Source organism: Myotis lucifugus, unplaced genomic scaffold (assembly GCF_000147115.1).
Source record: "Myotis lucifugus unplaced genomic scaffold, Myoluc2.0 scaffold_125, whole genome shotgun sequence".
In the NCBI taxonomy this organism is placed as follows: Eukaryota; Metazoa; Chordata; class Mammalia; order Chiroptera; family Vespertilionidae; genus Myotis; species Myotis lucifugus.
Genome location: NW_005871173.1, coordinates 298,882 through 321,958, shown reverse-complemented (window position 1 = coordinate 321,958; position 23,077 = coordinate 298,882). Strand labels below are relative to the sequence as shown.

General features: G+C 37.1%; 1 pseudogene; it reads right to left on the bottom strand.

Annotated features, from left to right (window-relative positions):
* Window positions 1-698: 698 nt before the first annotated feature.
* LOC102417199 lies at window positions 699-18,116 on the bottom strand (annotated as a pseudogene).
* Window positions 18,117-23,077: the final 4,961 nt, after the last annotated feature.

Here is a 23,077-nt window from a genome sequence, read left to right as displayed (position 1 = left end):
AAAAAAAAGGAAAATAGACACAAATCTGACTATTATTTCATCTAAGGGAGCACTTAGCATTCACAAAGAGTAAATATAGTGGATTTTTCCAGTGGCAAATCTAATATTTCCCATTTTAGTAATAAAACACAAAAATAAAGAGAAATAATTCCATTTTATTGTCTCTGGATAAATAAAACAACTAAATAATGAAATCATGTTTCCTTTAAACTAAACCAAACTAAACTTAAACTAAAAATCAAACTGAATTTTACAAAGGTATCATAGCACCATCTCCAGATTCACTCTTTATTCACACATTAGTTTTCATACAATTGTTTCTTCATTTCTTTCAAGGAAATGGATGCAAATAGAGATCCTTTAACCAAATAAAGTAGGATGCTTCAAATAAAGAACCATAAAAATACATAGTTGCATATATCTTGAATATTTTAGTATTAAACTCATGAAATACAAATGTGAATTTTCTTTTTACTTATTTATTTTTTGAATAAAATATTGTGCTTTTATTAGTTTGTACATTTGAGCGATTACATAACTGTTTGAAGGTGGCATGGCCTTCAGTTACTAAGGACCCTTCTTATTGTTAGTTAATTCCATAGTGGATTCTAGTGCCCAGTCTGCTTTGCATGAGCAGGCATGAACACAAGAACATGAGGAAATTCAGCATTTACATCAGATTTAGAGAGAGGAGCCCATTATTCCCATGGGAAGAGGCCAAGAAGAAGTCTGGCCATCTTCTCCTCAGAAACATTATCAAAGGCTTCCCTCTGGGTTACTGTGAATTGACTTTCCCAGTCCCCAGTGATTCCTTTTCCCATAAAACATACTTTGGTTGTGTCTATATAGGTATCAGTTGTTAGAGAGGAATTGCTCTTTTTATTATCTCTCCTGGCTGGGAAGGTATATTCCTGAGGACTGAGGTCAGCTCTGAGCTTAGCTTCATGCCCAAGCATTGGCTGCTCCTCTCCACACTGGCTCTCATGTCCTGTTGCAGCCCCTCATACAATATCCATAGGAAATCTTCTTTCTTTTGTGTCAGCATATAGCCACAAACTTGGTCAAACCATGAGCCCAGCGGCACATTACCTTGTAGGAATCATTAAAAATATTCTAAAAGTGAGTTTGGATATCTGGTCATTTTATTTCTTTCCAGAAATGATAACCAGTAATATTAACTTCTGTGGGATTTCTCATGATAGAAATAATTTTCTAGGTCCATCCATGTTGTAAATAGTAAGATTTCTTCGATTTTTTTTTGTGGTTTTTTTTTTTTGGCTAAATAATGTTCCACTGTGTAGATATACCACAGGTTTTTATCCTCTCATCTACTCATGGACACTTGGCTCCTTCACTGCTTGCCCTGCTGAGTTGACCCCACCCACAGCTCTCTGTTCCTCCTGATCAAAGGAAGTGCCTGCTACAGCCAGTCTCTCCCCTCTCCCTGCCTCTGAGCCATCATTTCTTAGCTGCAGGGTTGCATCTGCTTGCAGTCTGTGCTTTCCTCACTTCTCATTGTCCAGGTTATTCCCGGGGGCCAACTTTAGATGTTCCAATATGTGGGTCTCTCAGGCGTGCATACGTGTTGACAAGGGATTTTTTGTTGTTGTTGAATTATAGTTGGTTAACTTGTTGAAATTTCAGGGAGAGGGGACAAGGAACGCTCTTCCACTGCCACCCCTCTGATGTCCTTGGATGATGTTAATGGCCTACATACCATCTTTCTTTTGCAGGTTCCTTCTCACATGACACCAACTGCTACATGATTACTAGGTAGTGATTCTTAAAAATCAATTATGCACCCTCCAAAATTCCCTATGTGGACATGTTGTATTCGTAGAATGTTCTGGAATCACAAGATATATTCTGGGAATATTTCTGAAAAAGCCCTTTTGCTTTCATTAAACTTTCAAATAAAATGTTCACAGAATATGTAAAGTGAGCCAGATTGCCAAATCATCTTACTCATCACTGAATTTTTCATATCAGTAAAATACTTTTTCTAGTTCATTTCTTTTCAAGTCATCTTATCAACTATTGGTGTTTTAAAAACTTTTCCCATATCTCCAATACTCCTCAGTTTTCCTTACTCTTACCTATTTCACTGTGAAAATGGATGCCATCTAAAGAGGAATTCCATACATCCTTTCTGATTGGTGTTTCTAGTTTCTTGAGATATATTCCTAGAAGTGGGATCACTGGGTCAAATGGGAGTAACATTTTTAGTTTTTTGAGTAAACTCCACACTGTTCTCCACTGTGGCCGCACCAGTCTGCATTCTCACCAGTAGTGCAAGAGTGTTCCTTTTTCTCTGCATCCTCGCCAGCACTTGTTATTTATTGATTTGTTGATGAGAGCCATTCTGACAGGTGTGAGATGGTACAGCATTGTCTTTTTGATTTGCATCTCTGGAAGATGAGTGAATTTGAGCAAGTTTGGAGAGCATTCTGGTAAGGGACATAAGCCCGTCAGAGAAAGATAAATATCACATGATCTCACTCATTTGTGCAATATAATGAACAATATCAACTGATGAACAAAAACATGCAGAGACGGAGAAGCATTAATCAGACCATGGAACCTCAGAAGGAAGGCAGGGGAGGGTAGAAATGAGGGAGAGAGATCAACCAAAGCACTTGTATGCATGCATATAAGTCTAACCAATGGACAGAGACACCGGGGGGTGGGAGGTGGGGTAAAGGCATGAGTGGGGAGTATGGGTGGCAATGAGGTGATAAGGACACATATATAATACCTTAATCAATAAAGAGAAAATAAAATAAAAAAGAGGAATTCCATCAGCTTCTACTCATTCATAAGTCCATCCAAACACCTTTGGCCCAAACACTCTTCCTCTTACTTTGGTTGAAGAGTGCTTGCATCATTTAAATGTCAAGCCATCTCCCTGGTTATCCTCCATTTCCTCTTATTTCTCAGGGATATCTCTCAAGCAAATCTTCCTTTATTTACAGCAGTGATTCCCAAAGTGAGCGCTACCACCCCCTGGTGGGCGCTGCGGCGATCCAGGGGGGCGGTGATGGCCACAGGTGCATTTGTTTTAACTTTTTTTGTATTACCTTTCTATTCTGAGTTCAATAAATAGTTTCATAATTTCAAATTTCAATGTTTCTAATTTACACCTTTCTTTACTATATTTTACGAAAAAAGGTAGAAACATTAATAGATATATCTTTCTGTTTAATTGCTATTAAAATTTTTAAAAAATTAATTTCTAGGGGGCGCTGAATAATATTTTTTCTGGAAAGGGGGCAGTAGGCCAAATAAGTTTGGGAACCACTGATTTACAGCATCACCAGATTTTCCTTTTTGGATCTTTCCTGCCAGCATGCAAACATGTTTTTGATATTTCTCCCATATAAAAACAAACTACTTTATATCCCTTTTCTCCACCTGAAGCCCCCTCCCTTTCTTTGCTTTCCAAGGTAGGAAAATACTTAAAGGGATTGTTCATATCAGAGTGTCGATTGCTCTTCCCATTCTTTTAGGCCCATTCCAAAGCAACTCTCACCCACATCATTCAACCAGTTCTATTATTCTGAAAGTCAATGATCAAAATCTTTTCTGTTAATTCCCTCCTATCTCATTCAAAATAAAAGGCAATGATTTGCTCTGACCTATGATGATCCTGTGCCCTAGCTCTTTCTAATATCTCTTATATTATGTACATTCTTTAATTATTAAAAATATTTTTATTGATTTCAGAGAGGAAAAATGGGGGAGAGAGAGATAGAAACATCAAAGATGAGAATCATTCATTGGCTGCCTCATGCAGAGGGCACATTGAGAATCTAGTCTGCAACCTGGGCATGTGCCCTGAAGAGAAATACAACTATGACCTCCTGGTTCATTTGTCAAAGCTTAGACATTTATGCATGCCATCCAAGCCCTTGTAATTTAATCATTCTCTCCACTTCAGTCAAATTGGCCTCTGATATGTGCGTCAAACTAAGGGCTTTCCATCTGGAAATTCTTCAGTCGAGAATAATCTTTTCATAGATTTTCTCAGTAATTCACTTCTTATGAGGTCTTTGCTAGGAAACTCATCGAAATTTTAAAATATTTTTGAGCAGGTAATATCCTCTTTCCCAGCATTAATGTCTCTTCTTTTTTCCCCCTTTTTTGAATAAGATATTACAAATGTGTCTTTATCCCCCCAATGTCCGCTCAGCCCCCAATCCTGCCCTCACCCTCACCCCCTGTTGTCCACATGCATCACTTAAGCTTATATGCATGCATACAAGTCCTTTGGTTGATCTTTCTCCCTCACCCCCACCCTCACCTACCTTCCCTCTGAGTTTTGAGCATCTGATCGTTGCTTCTCTGTCTCTACATCTGTTTTTGTTCATTGGTTTATGTTGTTCATTATAATCCACAAATGAGTGAGAGCATGTGATATTTATCCTTCTCTGACTGACTTATTTCACTTAGCATAATGCTCTCCCGCTCCATCCATGCTGTTGCAAATGGTAGCAGTTCCTTCCTTTTTACAGCAGCGTAGTATTCCATTGTGTAGATGTGCCAAAGTTTTTTAATCCATTCATCTACTGATGGGCACTTAGGCTGATTCCAAATCTTAGCTATTGTAAATTGTGCTATGAACATAGGGATGCAAATATCCTTTCTGATTGGTGTTTCTGGTTTCTTGGGATATATTCCTAGAAGTGGAATCACAGGGTCAAATGGAAGTTCCATTTTTAGTTCTTTGAGGAAACTCCATACTGTTCTCCACAATGGCTACACCAGTTTGCATTCCCACCAGCAGTGAACAAAGGTTCATTTTTCTCCGCATCCTCACCAGCATTTATCATTTGTTGATTTGTTGATGATAGCCATTCTGACAGGTGTGAGATGGTACCTCATTGTCATTTTGATTTGCATCTCTCGGATGATTAGTGACTTTGAGCATGTTTTTATATGTCTCTCAGCCTTATGTATGGCCTCTTTCAAATAGTGTCTATTTAGGTCAGTTGCCCATTTTTTGATTGGGTTGTTTATCTTCCTTTTGTTAAGTCGTATGAGTTCCCTATAAATGTTGGAGATTAAAGCTTTATTGGAGATATCATTGGCAAATATGTTCGCCCATGCAGTGGGTTTTCTTGTTGTTTTGTTGATGGTTTCTTTTGCTGTGCAGAAGCTTTTTATTCGCAGATGACATGATACTATACTTAGAAAACCTTAAAGACTCCACCAAAAATTATTAAACCTAATAAATGAATTTGGCAACGTAGCAGGATAAAAAGTAACGCCAAGAAATCTATGGCATTTTTATATGCCAATAGTGAACTTACAGAAAGAGAAATTAAAAAAAAAATCCCATTTACCAATGCACCAAAAAATTAAGATACCTAGGAATAAACTTAACCAAGGAGGTAAAAGACCTCTACTGAGAAAACTACAGGACATTGAAAAAAGAGATAGAGGACACATAAACAGATGGAAGAACATACCGTATTCATGGATTGGTAGAATCAACATCATCAAAATGTCCACACTAACCAAAGCAATCTATAGATTCAATGCACTCCCCACTAAAATACCAACAGCATATTTCACAGATCTAGAAAGAACTCTCCAAAAATTTATCTGGAATAAAACCCGAATAGCTGCTGCAATCCTGAGAAAGAAGAACAAAGTAGGAGGGATCTCAATGCCTGATATCAAGCTGTATTACAAAGCCACTCTTCTCAAAACTGCCTGGTACTGGCACAAGAACAGACATATAGATCAATGGAATAGAATAGAGAACCCAGAAATCGACCCAAACCACTATGCTCAATTAATATTTGACAAAGGAGGCAAGAACATACAATGGAGTCAAGACAGTCTCTTAAAAAAAATGGTACTGGGAAATTTGGTCAGACACATGAAAAAAAAATGAAACTAGACCACCAACTTACACCATACACAAAAATAAACTCAAAATGGATAAAGGACTTAAACGTAAGATGGGAAACCATAAGAATATTAGAGGAATCCACAGGCAGCAAAATCTCAGATATACGCCGAAGAAATTTCTTCACTGACACAGCTCCTAGGGCAATGGAAACTAAAGGGAAAATAAACAAATGGGACTATATCAAAATTAATGTTTCTTCTTAGCACTTATCATTTTCTGACACAATATATATTTTCCTTAACTAGTTTGTTTATTATATACTTCCCTCAATAGAATTTAAGCTCCAAATGGGCCAGAAGTTTTGTAGGTTTTTTCACTGTTATATCATCAGATGATAGAACAGTGATGAGCACATAGAAGGTTCTTCACTAACACTCATTTCAGAAATCAATTCGTGAATATTATTTTACACAGCAGCTATATATAAACTTGTAATGATGCCATCTTTTCTGAGAAACTTTCCTTATTTTGTGTTGTGTTTTTCAGAACTTTTCACTTCCTATTTTTCTCCTGTTTCATTACCTTCTTCTTTAATCGATTTTACATTTTCTCGTCAACATGCCACATTACTAATGTTGGATGTCTCAGTACTGTGAGTTGAATTGTGTCACCACTCTACCCCTAGTTTATATGGGGTAGTTCTAACCCCATTACATCAGATAGTAACCTTATTTTGAGATGTGGTTAGAGCCATAACCAAGTTAAATTGAGGTCATTAGCATGAGCACTAATCCAATATGTTTCAAGTCCTACAAAAGGGAAGTTTGGAGACACACACACAGAGAGACAAACACACACATACAAACAGGGACAACACTGTGCTAAGCTGAAGAAGAAATTGAGGTTACGCTTTTACAAGCCCCAGAGTTGCCAGCAAAGTGTCAGAGTCAGGGCGAGGCATGGATGTTATTCTCCCTCCCAGTCCTCAGAAGGAAGCAACCCTGCAGACCCCCTGAGCTCAGACTTCTGCCTCTAGATCTGTGAGACAATATATTTCTGTTGTTTAACCCCTGAGTCTGCAGAAATTGTTATGGCCGCCCAAGTAAATGAGCACACCCAGGGAGCAGGTGTTGAGATTTTACTTTAGCTACATTTCATCCTTTAGTGATCTCATGACTTTGCCGTTAAGTCTCATTTATATACTGAAGTCTACCAACTGCTTACCTCCAGCCAGCATCACCTCAGAAATTCCCACATATATCTCCAACTCCATTCAGCCTCAGCTTTAAAATGTCCAAATCTGAGCTAACTGTGCTCTGGAACCTCCTTCCTCCCTTCTTTTCCCTCTCACTTATCTGCAATGGCTCCCTTCAAGTTTTTCAGCTGATCTACCATGGAAACCTGCTGGACTTTTTTCGTTCATATATTTCATCTATAAGGAAAATCTTTGACATATTCACGTTCCACTTGACACCATGTGCAGTCTGTGCCCCGGTAGCCACCACCATCTTTCACCTGGTTTACAGCAGGAGCCACCTTCTTTGTCTACCTGCTTCCTCCCTTTAGACCCTTCCCTCAATTTGCAATATAGAAGCCAGAATCATTCAACCACAATGTAGTTCAGATATTATAACACCATTGTCCCAAACTCTGCATCATCTTCGCATCTCAGTCCTCAAGTCCTCCTGGAGGTCCATGAGACCCATCAAGGTCCAGAACATGGTAACATCTCTGAGCTCATCCTCAACTCTGCCCTCATCTAGTGCACAGTGCTAGGGCCACACTGGCTTCCTTGCTGTCCTGATGCACCAGGACTGTTCCCTCGCTGGAACCAGCTGTGCCCTCTGGCCAAACACTCAACTCTCTGGTTTCTACACTGCACATCAGAGTCATTCAATAAATATTTCTTGAAAAAATAGGGAATAAATGGAAAAGATTTCTTAATAAAATACAATTAATATTCTTTAGATTCACTTCAAATTGCAATATTATCTTGCTACCATTTGATCTTAGAGGCTCCTTTTGTGTACATAACACTGGGATTTTTTCTGTTTTCTTAGCAGTGCTTTGCATAGAAAAGTCATTCTTCAAATATTTAGTCATTTTTGATATCAGATATGAACAAAAGATGAAATTAGTCAATTCACTTCAACTTGTACTTCTAGACTAGTAGAACTGGTGATTACTAGAAATTACTGGTCAATCTAGATTAGTCTCTCCTTATTAGGTGTACCAGTTAATAATGGCGAATTTTGTAATAAAAGAAAACATGATAATTTCAAGAGAAACATCAAAAGTGCTTTATTGAAAGTAATGTCCATCGCTAGCTACACATTTCCCCCATCTTTCAGGTAATTTGTGGATACCGTCCCAATAGAACTTTTCTTGTTTTGAGGCAAACCATTCAGAGACCCAATTTTCCACTTCTTCATATGTTTTGAAGTACTGCTCAGAAAGTGCGTGTGCCATTGATTGAAACAAGTGGTAATCTGAAGGAGCAAGGTCTGGTGAATACAGCGGGTGGGTTAATACTTTCCAGGCAAGATCTTTTAATGTGTCTTTAACTGGGTTTGAAGTGTGTGATGGTGCATCATCCTAAAGCAAATTTACTTTGCCGAGCCTTCTGGCATGTTCTGATTCTTTCATGATCAAAGCATGGTTCAAATTGATTATTTGTTGTCAGTAGCGATTAGTATTAACGGTTTCACCTGGTTGTAGAAGCTCATAATACACCACACCTTCTTGATCCACCAAACACAGAGCATTGTCTTCTTCCCAAAGCAATTTGGCCTTGTAGTCGATGTTGATGGTTGACCTGGATCAACCCATGATTTTGTGCATCTGGGATTCTCAGAAAAAATCCACTTTTCATCGCCAGTCACAATTTGATGCAAAAAACACTTTCTTTCATGTCGTTGAAGCAACATTTTACTGATGACTTTTTGGTTTTCCATTTGTCTTTTGTTCAGTTGATGTGGCACCCATTTTCCTTCCTTTAAAATCTTTTCCATTGCGTGTAAATGATCGGAAATTGTTTGCTGAGCAACGTTTAATCTTTCTGCAAGTTGTTTTTTAGCTTGACATGCATCTTCATCCAATAATGCTTGTAATTGTTGGTCTTCATACATTTTCGGTTTACCTGGATGTTCTTTGTGTTTCACATCGAAATCATCACATTTAAAACATTTAAACCAGTATTCACAAGTATTTTGAGATGGAATATGTTTACCACAAGCCTCTCGAAGTATATAATAAATTTCAACATCACTTTTCTTCAAAATAAAGTAAAGAATTAAAACTTCCAGCAATGCTCTTTTTTATCTTGGCATGAAATTTATCATTTTTAAGTGTAGAAATATCTATGATGTTAATACCTTCAGAAAATTTGACAAAAAGTTTGTCCCAAAATTCACGCAAGAAGTAATTTTGATTGAAAACACAGGTTTATAATGAAAAATTGTAATTTGTTTATTGATTCATAAAGTATACAGTATAGGGTTATGTATGGAATAGCACTTCAGGTAAATGGCCTCCACGGCTTTGCTGGCATACAGGCACTCTTTTGTTGAAAATTTCCATGACCGTTTTGCATAAATGTGGCTGAATTTCGATGAGGCTCATTTTCATCTTGATGGCTTGGTTAATCAACAAAAATGTCGCATTTGGGATCAGAAAATCCACAAGTGATTGTTGAGAAACAAATGCATCCACAACGTGTCACTGTTTGGTGTGGATTTGGGTCTGGAGGCATCATTGGACCATTCTTCTTTGAAAATGCGGCTGCTCAGGCAATAACAGTTAATGGTGCTTGCTATCGCGACATGATAATCCAGTTTTTTTGTGCCAGCAAAGCTGTGGAGGCCATTTACCCAAAATGCTATTCCATACATAACCCTATACTGTATGCTTTATGAATCAATAAGAAATTTACAATTTTAATTATAAACCTGTGTTTTCTATCAAAATTACTTCTTGCATGAATTTTGGGACACCTTTACAAGGTTTTGAAGCTTGTCAATACAAAATAGCATACATATCAAATCGCATATATATCAACCTATGTGTAACTCCATTTATTGAAAAAATCTGCATTATTAACGAGTACACTCAGTATACAGCCATGTTTTCAAATTTATCAGTTCAGAGTGAAGAAGCTTTGTGCTGTGATGATAATGATTCTTCAATAAAGGTTTGGGTCTTCCTGATTCTCATTTTCTCTATCATTTCATTATGTTTTGGGTAAGAATATACGACCCATAGCCTCAAATAAAAATAAACCAAATAAACACCATATTTTTCCCATTGATTCTTAGAGAGAAAGTATTGAGGGATGTGGGAGAGAGAGACAGATAGATGTGGGAGAGAGAGACAGATAGAGAGAGGAGAGAGAGAGAGAGAGAGAGAGACTGAAGCTTGGAATTGAACCTGCAACCCAGGAACTTGTCCTTGACCTGGAATTGAACCGGAGACCCTTCAGTGCATGGGCCATTACTCTAATCACTGAGAAAGGGATCACTAAGACATTTTGAGATTAATTTGTCACAGAATTCTATCTGCTGAACAGTTAAATTTGGACACACTGATTATCAGCTGTACTATCCGAATAGTTAAGGAAGCTCTATACAGAAACAGATCAATTTTTCTCAGTGACTACACTTCCAAAAATCCTCATATACTTGGAAATAGCCTGGAACTTTTATCATTAAATATGTTTTGGTAGAAATTGTACACAGCATATGAATTCCAAGGTTTTCCTTAGTTAAAGACAAATTTAAGAATTCACAAATATCTGCAATGTAAGCATAATGGTTATATATTAGACTAGCATAAATTACAACATGCACAACATAGCATTTTATTTTATTTTATTTTATGATGTTTTCTTGAATTACTTGCATAGAAATCAAACTACAGTTAGTTCATCTAATCATTTTTCTTCTATAATTCTGAAAAAGAAAGAATTGGTATATAAGCATATAAATATTTACATTGACAGCATGTTAATTTCATTCTTTTATCCACTCAATTGGTAAACATCTATTTGTCCTAGCACCTTGTCCACAGCCGGTGACAGGAGAGCATGTGGTGGGATATCAGGAGCGCATCTTCCAAAGGACTGATGGGCAGAAAGGCGCTGGGATGGGAAGGGGCCCTGTACACTAATTCCAGTCACTAATTCCCTATTTGTAATTTTCACCAATGGCTGACCCACAAGATTTCTTCTGAAAAAGAACTTGTCCAAAACTACATATTAAACAAAAAGAATGGAAGCTGTAATCTCCTAGATAATCTTTCAATTTACATAAGACTCAGTGATTAGTCCTCTTCCATGTTTTAGTGTCTGCTGTGCTATGTTATGTAATGGAGGGCCTTCTTCTTATAAACAGTTTTACAAAAAGCCACATGGGATTAAGATTTTGTGACAAAGGGACACATTGCTCTGAACTATCCATCTATGACCTTGAGTGGGCATGTGCCACCCCCTTGACCATGCATGTCCCTTAGAAGTGAAGGGTAATCAGTGGACACAAGTCACCAATTGTGCAGGTGTCTTCCCAGACACCCTGCCTACTACTGAGGACGCTCATGAAAACCAGGACTGAAGTTGGACAATGAATTATACTCATTCTGAGGCTGGGTCTCCTTTAATCTTCTCAACCCTTTCAGGGTTTTAGTCTACCCTACCTTAAAGTCTTATAAATAAAGTTTTATTTTAACAAAGCTACTCCCATTCCTTTTACATATTATTTTTGGCTGCTTTCATATTATAATAGCAAATTTGAATATTTTTAGCAGAAACCATATAGACCACAAAACCAAAAATATTTCCCTTGGAGCCATTTGAGACTAATTTGATAATCTCTGATATGGTGATAACATAAAATTTTACTAAGCCAAGTATCATCACAAATATATTTTATGAATTATATAACATTGATGTTCTCGGAAGAGAAATATGATGTGTATATATAAAAGCATTTGTGATAACAAGTTTATCACTAAACAGAGAGAAAAAATTGTTTGTGTCTTCTCTGTTCAAAAAATCTTTTATAGTGACTACTATTGCAATCATAGTACCTTCACACTTTATAGGTAAAAGAAGCTGAACTTCATTTTTGCTGTCAGAAATTGGTATGTTTCAAGGAGGACAATTCAACCCAGAGTACCTTGGGATTTTCACAATAACAAGCCTTGCTATAAATTGGTGCCATTTCCATGTACTTATCTATAATAATAAAAGTGTAATATGCTAATTAGACTGGACAGGGAAATGACCTTCTGGAAGTCCTTCCTGATGTCCTTCCAGATGAAGCTGTGGTGGTGGGTGCTGAGGCATAGGCAGTTAGGGGCAATAAGGTAGACAGGCGAGTAGTTAGGAGCAATCAGGCAGGCAGGCAGAATGGTTAGGGGTGATCAGGTAGGCAGGCAGAGGCAGTTTGGGGCAACCAGGAAGCTAGCCAGAGGGGTTAGGGGCGCTCAGGCAGGCAGGCAGGCAGGCAGGCGAGCAAGCAGTTAGGAACCAGTGGTCCTAGATTGTGAGTCAGACATCCCCTGAGGGGTCCCGAATTGCAAAAGCGTGTAGACCAGGCTGAGGAACCCCCACCCCTCTTGCCCAATGCATGATTTCATGCACCAGGCCTCCAGTCTATAACAATAAAAGCATAATATGTTGATTGGACTGGACAGCCAAACAACCTTCCAGATGTCCTTCCGGATGAAGCTGTCACTGCCAGGCTGAGGCAAGCCACCGAGGCAAGCCGCTGTGACTGTGAGGGCCGAGCCCCTTGCACAAATTTCATGCTTCGAGCCTCTAGTACTAAATAAGATGCTAGCAGTTGATCATCAGATGAATTCTTAAAGCAATATGAGCAGCCTGGCTTGACCTCAATACTAAAGCCAGTTCTCACTATGTGGTGTGGATCACTCTTCTCCATTTTATGACTGGACAGAGGGTAGGGTAGGTATATGTCTGAGTAAACTAGCAAATAAAAAACGGTTTAGTCATGTGGTTTTTCTCCTGTCTGTATTCAGAAACCTGCAAGAATCATTTGAAGCCATTTACTGGTCCACAGTTCACTACATGTCAGAGTGTCATTCTTACATGAGGTCTCACTGTGGACAGATCTAAGATATTTCTTACCCAGCGACTCTTAACTACGAAAATAGCTGGATGATGCCTGGATGACTATGATAAGAATGCACAGATATACTCACCACTAAAAACTTATCATCGGCTTTGTTCCAAAGTTTCTTTGAATCATTGAGGTTTTGCCCCAGCTCTGCAGACCAAGAAGAGAAAATTGTGTTTGTGAAGGGTCTTAGATGAGAAAACCTCTAAAGGAATGATGATGTGTAACCTATGCCATTGTCTGTGCTCTGTGAAGTTCTCTGGGGGATAAATAATTATCTATGATGTTAGTTATTAACTATTATTAGCTTTTTAACTTTAAAGGAGCTTAACTTATCCTTACATAATCTAGTGGACAAAGACAGTCATTTTGTCTGTTCTCACCCAAGCAGAATTGTTCTAACACTCACCATCTACACTATAATAATCAGCATAAAAGAGTGAGCAACCCACTTCCTGTTTATTGTGCTCCAATATCCACACACCTCAGACAGACATAGGCCTTAAAGAATCTCAGAAGACAAAATAACTCAGAGCTAATTGGTAAGATAAGAGAGTTAAAATGCTCATATTTGGATTTCCATGTGATACCAAATTGCTAGTTGACAGGGCTTTCCATGGTTAAAAACCAGCTCTTTTTAATTTTTTTCATCTTCAAAACAACTTTTTTTTAATATTTATTGATTATGGTATTACATATGTGTTTTTATCTCCCCATTGCCCCCCCCCCAACAGCCTCCATTCATTCCCTCACCCCCCTGTTGTCTGTGTCCATTTGGTTGGCTTATATGCATGCATACAAGTCCTTTGGTTGATCTCTCCCTTTTACCTCCACCCTCCCTTGCCTTCCCTCTGAGGTTTGACGGTCTGATCGATGCTTCTTGCTTCCAGATTCAAAGATGCCTGTATTGTTATTTTTTCCCCCTTGGATACACAGTAGAGCCAACTGGGAAGGCATATGAAGTACCCTGGTCTAGACCATATCTATAGAGGCCCTAATTTCCTGGTGGTGGGCTTTGGGTAGGGCCCAAATACCATATTTTAAAAATTCTTCAGGGTTGTCTAGTGGCAGCTAAGGCTGAGAATTACTGCTTCAGAGTATAGATAGTGAGGTAGAGAGATAGGTAAGGCTCCAAATGTAGCTTTTATTTTGAAAGTCACTTACAATTTCTGAATATAGCAAGGTATCTGTTTCTTTACCTGGTTCTCTCAAGCACTCCCTTCAGGTATTCCTTCACAGCCGGCTGTTTTAGAAGTCTGGATAACTCCTCAGTCAATATTGTATCTGTGTGGCGTTTATTTGGTCCCTGGTCTTCGGAGATGTCATTGCTAAGAAAATTGAGGGAAAGCAAACAATGTTGTTTTATTAAAAAAAATGATATATATGCCAAAATTCCTAGATTTCTTGGTGTCAGCTAAAACGGAATTCCAATAACCCACTCATTTTCTGTCACAATTATACTAAAACAAACATACCCCTAAACCTAAAATTGGGAAAAGAGGAATAATCCAACACATTAGACATTTTCTATGATGTTGAAGACACAATCTGTATTAATTGAGCAAATGCTTTGTTATATATATATATATATATATATATATATATATATATATATATGGAATTATTTGCAGTTGTGTTCTTCCACTGGGAGAAAATATTCTTTAAAAATAAATGCTTCTTTAGAAGCTTTGCCACATGAATGATGCCACCTCTATATTCAGCTATTGGCTGTTTTTTAAAAAAGCATCTTCCAATGCTTGGCTTGAGCAGGAAAGTTAAAAACAAGTACCATGGTTTAAGTTAAAATATGCTTTACTTTATACTCTGCCTCATTTTGTTTTTACTATGTCGACTTCAACTGGATTGTAGATTTACAAATATGTGCTACCAAGATAATATAAGTGTGTGAGAAGCCAGTGAGCATTTCATGACTCCACAGTCTTATTTCCTTATGCATAGGCCGGGTGTGTCCAAGCAAATTAAAGATGACCAAGCATTATCAAATTGCAAAATAGGAAATGAATCATTTACATTGAAAATATAATTTTCAAATTAATCATAATGTGTTCCATAAGAAAAATAAATTCTCTTTACCTCTCTCGTTTTTCAATAAGGGACTCCGGGTACTCTTTGGGAGAATAATGATCCAAGAGACTACTGGTGGAAACTCCATCAGCATGTCTGACATTCCAAAAAAAAAAGGAAGACAGAATAACCATTGTTATAGAAATTATTTTTAAATGTTATTTTGTCTAAATGAGTAAGAAAGAAATTAATCAGCTCATTTTGAAAGCCTTTCATGTAAACTCAAATCCAAAATGAGATTCCCTAACAACCTAATCAAAGATATTTTCTTATCATTTATATCAAAATATATTCTATATTTGCAACCCAAAATTTTGCAAAATAAAAAAAATACCTTTTTGGAATTATATGTCAGTGTTAAATAATACTCCCTGACAAAATCTATAAAACTAATTCTCTGAGACACATTGGTGGAAAAAATATATTTAAATTAGTTTCTATTTCATGATTTATTCTGCTACTTAGAATCAAAACATATACAAAAAAGAAACTACCTTGATTTCAGCAAAAACTTCATTACACTTTTTGCTATTTCTTCCCCCAACTATTTTGCATGCAAAATCTCTAAGTATAGAGAGGAACCTAGCATCCAACAACCAAGTTTTCTGTCCTTATGAGGAAGCTTCTATTCTTTGCCTTCAGTAGAGAGCGACTGTGTCTATACTTCAGTGCTGCTCTTGACCCATTGCTCTGTGAATGAACGGTGTTTCTCATTAGACATCTTTCTTTGCACAGACATGTCACTTCCTCTAACATGGAGTTCTAAAGGTGAAAGTTTTCCTAGAATTGGTGCAATCTCTGATGTTGATATTTTGTGTAACAGAATGCAAGTGAGTGGTAAGTTCATCTTGGCTTCTTCTATGTTACAGCCTCTGCATGAAAATCATGCACAGGGGCACAAGCTGCCATAAATGAGGTGGATGAAACCATGACACATGGAAACGTGTTTCGTTGGAGAAAAAGCTTCATGGAAACACAAAAATAAAAATAAAAAATAAATTTCAAAAGTACATTTTCTTAAATACTACTCCTTAAAAATGAACTCACCTGCCATTTTTGACTAACGCAATTTGCAACCAGTCAGGGTCTCCTTTTACTAAAACTTGATCAAGTCAATTTTTCCCTTCAAATGGTATTCTGTCACCAAGTATAATAAATCTCTTTCTCAGGAAAAACACTTATATTTTTACAATCATTTTAAATGAGACACACAAAACCTTGGGAAATGTCACCCATTTAAAAAAGATGGGTAGAATAATTGACAATAGCTCCTATTGTTTATGACAGTGTTAGGAGTAAAATTTTGTTTAGCTCGGGAAATGATACCATACAACTTTTATCCATGAACTAGAGGCCCAGTGCATGAAATTGTGCACTGGTAGGGTCCCTAGGCCTGGCCAGAGATCAGGGCCTAGCGGGGCCTCCTGGCTTCCAGCTGGGGCCTTCCATTTGGATGCCCACCAGGGCCTCCCTTCCCCAGCTGCTTGCTGTTGGCCGGGGCTTTACTTTTTTCCATGCCCCCCTGGGTGGTCAGTGCACATCATAGCAAGTGAAGTCCAGATCTCCCGGTCAAACTCCCAAGGGGACACTTTGCATATTAGTCTTATATATATATAGATAAGACTAATCTGATCAATTTGATCAGAGCATTAAGCCATGTACACTTCCTTGGTAATATCTTCCCTTTGAGAAGTTAAATTTTATAGGAAGAAATATTTTATACACGATAGAAATTCTGAAAATATTTTAACATTCAATATGAAAACTAAGAGCACTTTAGTATTTGTTGATATTTAATATCAATTGTCTGAAACATTCCTCAAGTACTTTTATTTCTGTAAATCTCAAAACCCAGCTTCAAAGATTCCCCTTAGTATGATATATTTATCTGTATTGATCAAGTCCAAAGAATCAGCCCATTTTTGAATGACTACTCAAATTTATTTAAGTTAGTGGGGACTTGAGGTTTCTAATCTTATGTATGAATACAACTTCAGTAGGCAATGTATGAAGGACTAATCATGTTGACCTGATGTTTAAAAAAGGATATTAGATTAAAAATCATAAAATATCAACCTAATATTTGATTAAAATTCACAATTTAAAAAACTGAGTTTTCCAAAACAACAAAAAGTAAATTCCTGTTTTAAATTAATTTTTTAAAAAATTACAGTCAGAGAAACACAAATACCACATGACTTCACTTGTATGAGGAATCTAGAGGATAAAATAAATTAACAAACAAAATATAATCAGATTCATAAACACAAAGAACAGACTGATAGTTGCTATAGGGGAGAAAATTCTGATTTAGATGAGACGGAAGGTTCTGCTCTCTCAATGAAAGGGAACTTACCTCAGAGCTTCTGCTTCCAAAGCAGGCACGGCCAGTGTTTGTGAGAGGAGCACGCTGAGAAGGATCAGGAGCACGAGGACCTGGGAATTCTTTTTGGTTTCCATCTCTGCACCTTGAAAGGGGGAGAGTCACATCAGATTTTCCAACCACAGATCTCACCAGCCAGGCCATTCTTCTTTTCTTCAAAGGGGTTACATTGGTTAATAAGATTAAATGTGTTTCTGGTGTACAATTGTATAACACATTATCTGTACACTAGAGGCCCAGTGCATGAAATTTGTACACTTCGGTGGGGCCTGGGGGTTCCTCAGCCCACCCTGCTCCCTCTCACAGTTCAGGAGCCTAAGCAGTTGGACATCCTTAGTGCTGCCATGGCTGCAGGAGAGGCTCTGGTCACCACCATGAGCTGGGCTTCCTACTGAGCGGTGCTCCCACTGTGGGAACGCACTGACCACCAGGGGGCAGCTCCTGCATTGAGCGTCTGCCCTTGGTGGTCAGTGCATGTCATAGTGAGCTTTCGTTCAGTTGATTTGCATGTTAGCCTTTTATTATATGGGAATGCATTGTTTGCTAGGCACTCAAAGACTAGTCTAATTCCATTACCATATCTTTAACCCCTTTTACCTCCTTCATCTCCCTCCAACTCCATTTCCCCTCTGGTAACCACCATCATATTGTCTGCTTCCATGAGTTTTTGTTTTGTTTCGTTTGTTCATTTTTTGCTCTGCTTTATATGCCACACATAGGGTTTCCAAAAAATGTATACACATACTTTAAAAAATTATGAAGGCAGTGTTCATTAAAATTCATTTCATTTTCAAAATTGAGCTCTCAGCTGTTAAAGTGTGTATACATTTTGGGGACAGCCTGTATGAGTGAACTTATGTGGCTCTAGACTGCTGTCTGACATTTCCCTTAGCCTTTTACTGTCAGGCTCTATCCATGTTGTCCCAAATGGCAATATTTCATCATTTATATGGCTGAGTAGTATTCCATTGTACATAAGTACCACTTCTTTATCTAAACATCCATCAAAAGTCACAAAGGCCCAGGAAGTTTGGCTCAGTGGATAGAATATTGGCCCATAAACTGAAGGGTCCCTGGTTTGATTCTGGTCAAGGCCATGTACCTTGGTTGCAGGCTCCTCTCTGGCCGTGGCCCTGGTCATTGTGTGTGCTGAGGCAACCAATCAATTTATTTCTCTCACATCGATGTTTCTCTGTCTTTCCCTCTCTCATTCATACTCTCTAAAATCAATGGAAAAATATTCTTGGGTGAGGATTAAAAAATAAAGAAAAGAAAAAAGAAAAGAAAAGGAAGAAAGAAAGAAAGAGAGAGAGAGAGAGAGAGAGAGAGAGAGAGAGAGAGAGAGAGAGAGAGAAAGAAAGAAAGAAAGAAAGAAAGAAAGAAAGAAAGAAAGAAAGAAAGAAGGAAGGAGAGAAAGACATCTAGGTGTTTCCATGTCTTGACCACAGTGAATAATACTTCAATAAAAAAAAAAAAGGGGGATAAACATATCTTTCCAAATAAGTGTTTTCCTAATTTTCAGAATGATTCCCAGCATTGCTGAGTGTGTAGCAGATGTTTCTCATTGTTCTTGCAGAGTTTGGAAAGTAATTTTTATCTTATAAGAAAAGTTACCAGCAATATGATTCCTTTATAATCAGGAGGATTTCTCTCAGTGACAGGTGCTTGAATTAGAATCCCTTCCAAATGCTGCCCACCTCTCACCAGGCACATAATTGGTCCAATTATATATTGAACATCATACACTTACAGTCCTGGAAGTGACATGGGGACCATCTACTGATAACTGAGTTGTGACATCCAGGTTTAGTATCTTTTCTAATAGTTAAAAAAACCTAATTGTTTATTCTACATTTAGTTTTGGCATCTGACTAATATAAAACTGGGGTACCATCTATTTAATAATGTCTGTATATATATATATATATATATATATATATATAAATTTCTTTTGTATATACAATTTTGATTTTAAATTTTAGATATCATTGAAACCATATTCCTTTAATGCCTGGAATTGAACAACTTAACTTGATTAAGAGTAAAAATGAATATCTAAAATAAAATCATTAAATCACATATCTTCAGTGAAATAGTTTTGCCATAAAATGAAAAATGTATTTTAAACAAAGCTTGTGATTTTACATCTATCCCACATATACATTGTATTTCTAAGTAGTTTTTAGATAGAAAGTTAGGAGTATTAGGTGTGTTCTTTTTCTGCCTATACAATTTAAGGAATTTAATTTTAAAGTAAAGAGGAAAATACATACTTCCTAGGTTCATATAACTTACATGTAACAGAAAAATTATCACTAAAAAACAAACCTCAAAAACAAGTGTACCCACTGAACCCTTCAGATAAAAATTTATAGGCAAGCAAATAACAAAAAAGAACCCTACTTGAATGCATAATTTTAAAAAGCAGTATTGAGTCAAAGAGCAAGAAGGGAAAGCATCTTTCAATCAAAAGAATTTGGAAACTTCATTCATATGTGAGGAGACGCAGTATTTCTATGCTTACCAGGTGACTGGGAGTCTTTTCTCTGGCTTCACCAGTTCTGACGCTTAGAGTTGAACTAGAACTTGGTTCTTGTTAAAGGTTGGGTGTTATTCTCAGCAGCTGCCTTCACTCTACCTTGACCAGCAGTCCAAATGCCCATCATTTTGTAGGGTTTATATGTAGGGCTGAGCCATCACAAAACTCTGAAAGAGGTCACAGCAGCTCTCCTACAGGGTGAATAGGACTGGGAGTTCTTACTTAATTGTCATTATATCTGATTTATATAAATCTATAGTGAGTGAGTTCAGGATGCAAAGATCAAGCGGAAATGTCCTGTTCTTTAGATAAAAAGAGTACTGAGTTTAATGTGAAATATTTTAATCTTTATTTAACAGCAAAGATATAAGTGAATGATTAATGTTGTAGTCAGAACCATTGAGTTTACTTCAGAAAATAAAAAATTTACTCACAGGAGTACATTAGAAATGCAACAAGTATGTTATGCTTATAAATGTATAATTCTCTTTTATTACAAAAGATAATTCTTCTAAAGCTATTTTTATTTTTGTAGATCCTGATTTATGTAACCTTTTTTCATATCTAGACATATATATTTTTTATTCTTATTTATTCATTTACTTATTTATATAGAAAGAGGAAGGAAGAGGGAGAGGAAGAGAGAGAGAGAGAAGTATTGATGTGAGAGAGACACAAGGATTGGCTGTCTCCCTCACTTGCGCAGACTGACCCATAAACAGAGCCCTCAAAGGAGATATGTGCCCTTGACTAGAATGGAATCTGCAACCCTGCAGTCCTTGGGCCTATGCTCTAACCACTGAGACAACCCGGCTACAGTGTTGACATCTGTACTAATTTTAAAAACATATGTACTAATTTTAAAAACATAGAGAAATTATTCTCCATCATTTAATTATAATTCCTTGATGTTGGTATTAATCCCGGTGTAAAAGTTTCAGAAAGGCCCCAGGCAAGGGCAACATGCACACTGTACTAGAAGGTGGTAGTACCCCTGCTGTGTAATGCACTTTCTCAGACATAATCTCAAATGATTAAAAACTAAGTTACCAGACTTTTCACCTCTAGAAATGCAACAATCTTCTTTGTCAAAAGTCACACTCATCCTTTTTATAAATCTTTGCACTGAGCAGCATTGCCGTGTTTCTCCCCCATTTTCCAGCACAAACCCACACTCATGGCACTTGAAGGTGGTTGCCAAGAGCCAGTTGGAAAGCATGGGTAGAGTACTGTGCTTTGATACAAACTTAATTTCTAGTGATGGTATCCATTTGCTTTGTCCAAAGCAGACTGGTCCAATAAGAGAATATCCTTCTATGCCTAATCATATTTTATAATACATTTATAAGAAAAATTAAATAATTTAAATTTAAAAATGGCTGAAAATTTGTTTTCCCAATGACAGCTCTGTCTTAAGCCTGGGTTGCTGTGGCTTAATTCCAAGAATCTTCATTTTACCTGATTATTACAAAGAAGAGGTTGAAATGATTCTCATGTTAAAATGTTTATCTTTACCTCTTTATCACCCAGGTCTCAGTGCAGCAATTTTATTAAAGACCATCCACAGCAAAGTGAGTTGGTTAAGAGTCACAGAAAAACTGATGCTGTGTGACAAGCAAAAAAAAAAAAAAAAAAACCTAAATGAAAATAGACAGAAATCTGACTATTATTTCATCTAAGGGAGCACTTAGCATTCATAAAGAGTAAACATAGTGGGTTTTCCCAGTGGTAAGTCTAATATTTCCCCTTTTAGTAATAAAACACAAAAGTAAAGAGAAATAAATCCATTTTATTATATCTGGATAAATAAAACAGCAATTTAAGAATGAAATCATGTTTCCCTTAAACTAAACTAAACTAAATCAAACTTAACTAAATTGAAACTAAAAATCAAACTGAATTTTACAAAGGTATCATAGCACCATCTGCAGATTCAGTCTTTATTCACACATTAGTTTTCATACAATTGTTTCTTCATTCTTTCAAGGAAATGGATGCAAATAGAGGTCCTTTAACCAAATAAAGTAGGATGCTTCAAAAAAAGAACCATAAAAATACATAGTTGCATATATCCTGATTACTTTAGTATTAAACTCATGAAATACAAATGTGGATTTTTTAACTTATTTATTTTTATGCTTTTAAAATATTGTGCTTTTATTAGTTTGTACATTTGAGCGATTACATAACTGTTTGAAGGTGGCAGGACCTTCAGTTACTAAGGACCCTTCTTATTGTTAGTTAATTCCATAGCGGATTCTAGTGCCCAGTCTGCTTTGCATGAGCAGGCATGAACACAAGAACATCAGGAAATTCAGCATTTATATCAGATTTAGAGAGAGAAGCCCATTATTTCCATGGGAAGAGGCCAAGAAGAAATCTGGCCATCTTCTCCTCAGAAACATTATCAAAGGCTTCCCTCTGAGTTACTGTGAATTGACTTTCCCAGTCCCCAGTGATTCCTTTTCCCATAAAATATACTTTGCTTGTGTCTATCTAGGTATCAGTTGTTAGAGAGTAATTGCTCTTTTTTTTAAATTAAATCTTTATTGTTCAGATTATTACATTGGTTCCTCTTTTTTCCCACCATAACTCCCCTCCACCCAGTTCCTACCCCACCCTCTGCCCTCACTCCTCACCCCCTGTCCTCATCCATAGGTGCATGATTATTGTCCAATCTCTTCCCGCATCCCCCAAACACCTCCTCCCGCCTCCCCCCCCCCAAGAATAGTCGGTCCATTCCCTTTCTATGTCCCTGATTCTATTATAATCACCAGTTCATACTGTTCATCAGATTATTTATTCACTTGATTTTTAGATTCACTTGTTGATAGATGTGTATTTGTTGTTCATAATTTGTATCTTTACCTTTTTCTTCTTCTTCCTCTTCTTAAAGGATACCTATCAGCATTTCATATAATACTGGTTTGGTGGTGATGAACTCCTTTAGCTTTTCCTTATCTGTGAAGCTCTTTATCTGACCTTCACTTCTGAATGATAACTTTGCTGGATGAACTAATCTTGGTTATAGGTTCTTGCTGTTCATCACTTTGAATATTTCTTGCCACTCCCTTCTGGCCTGC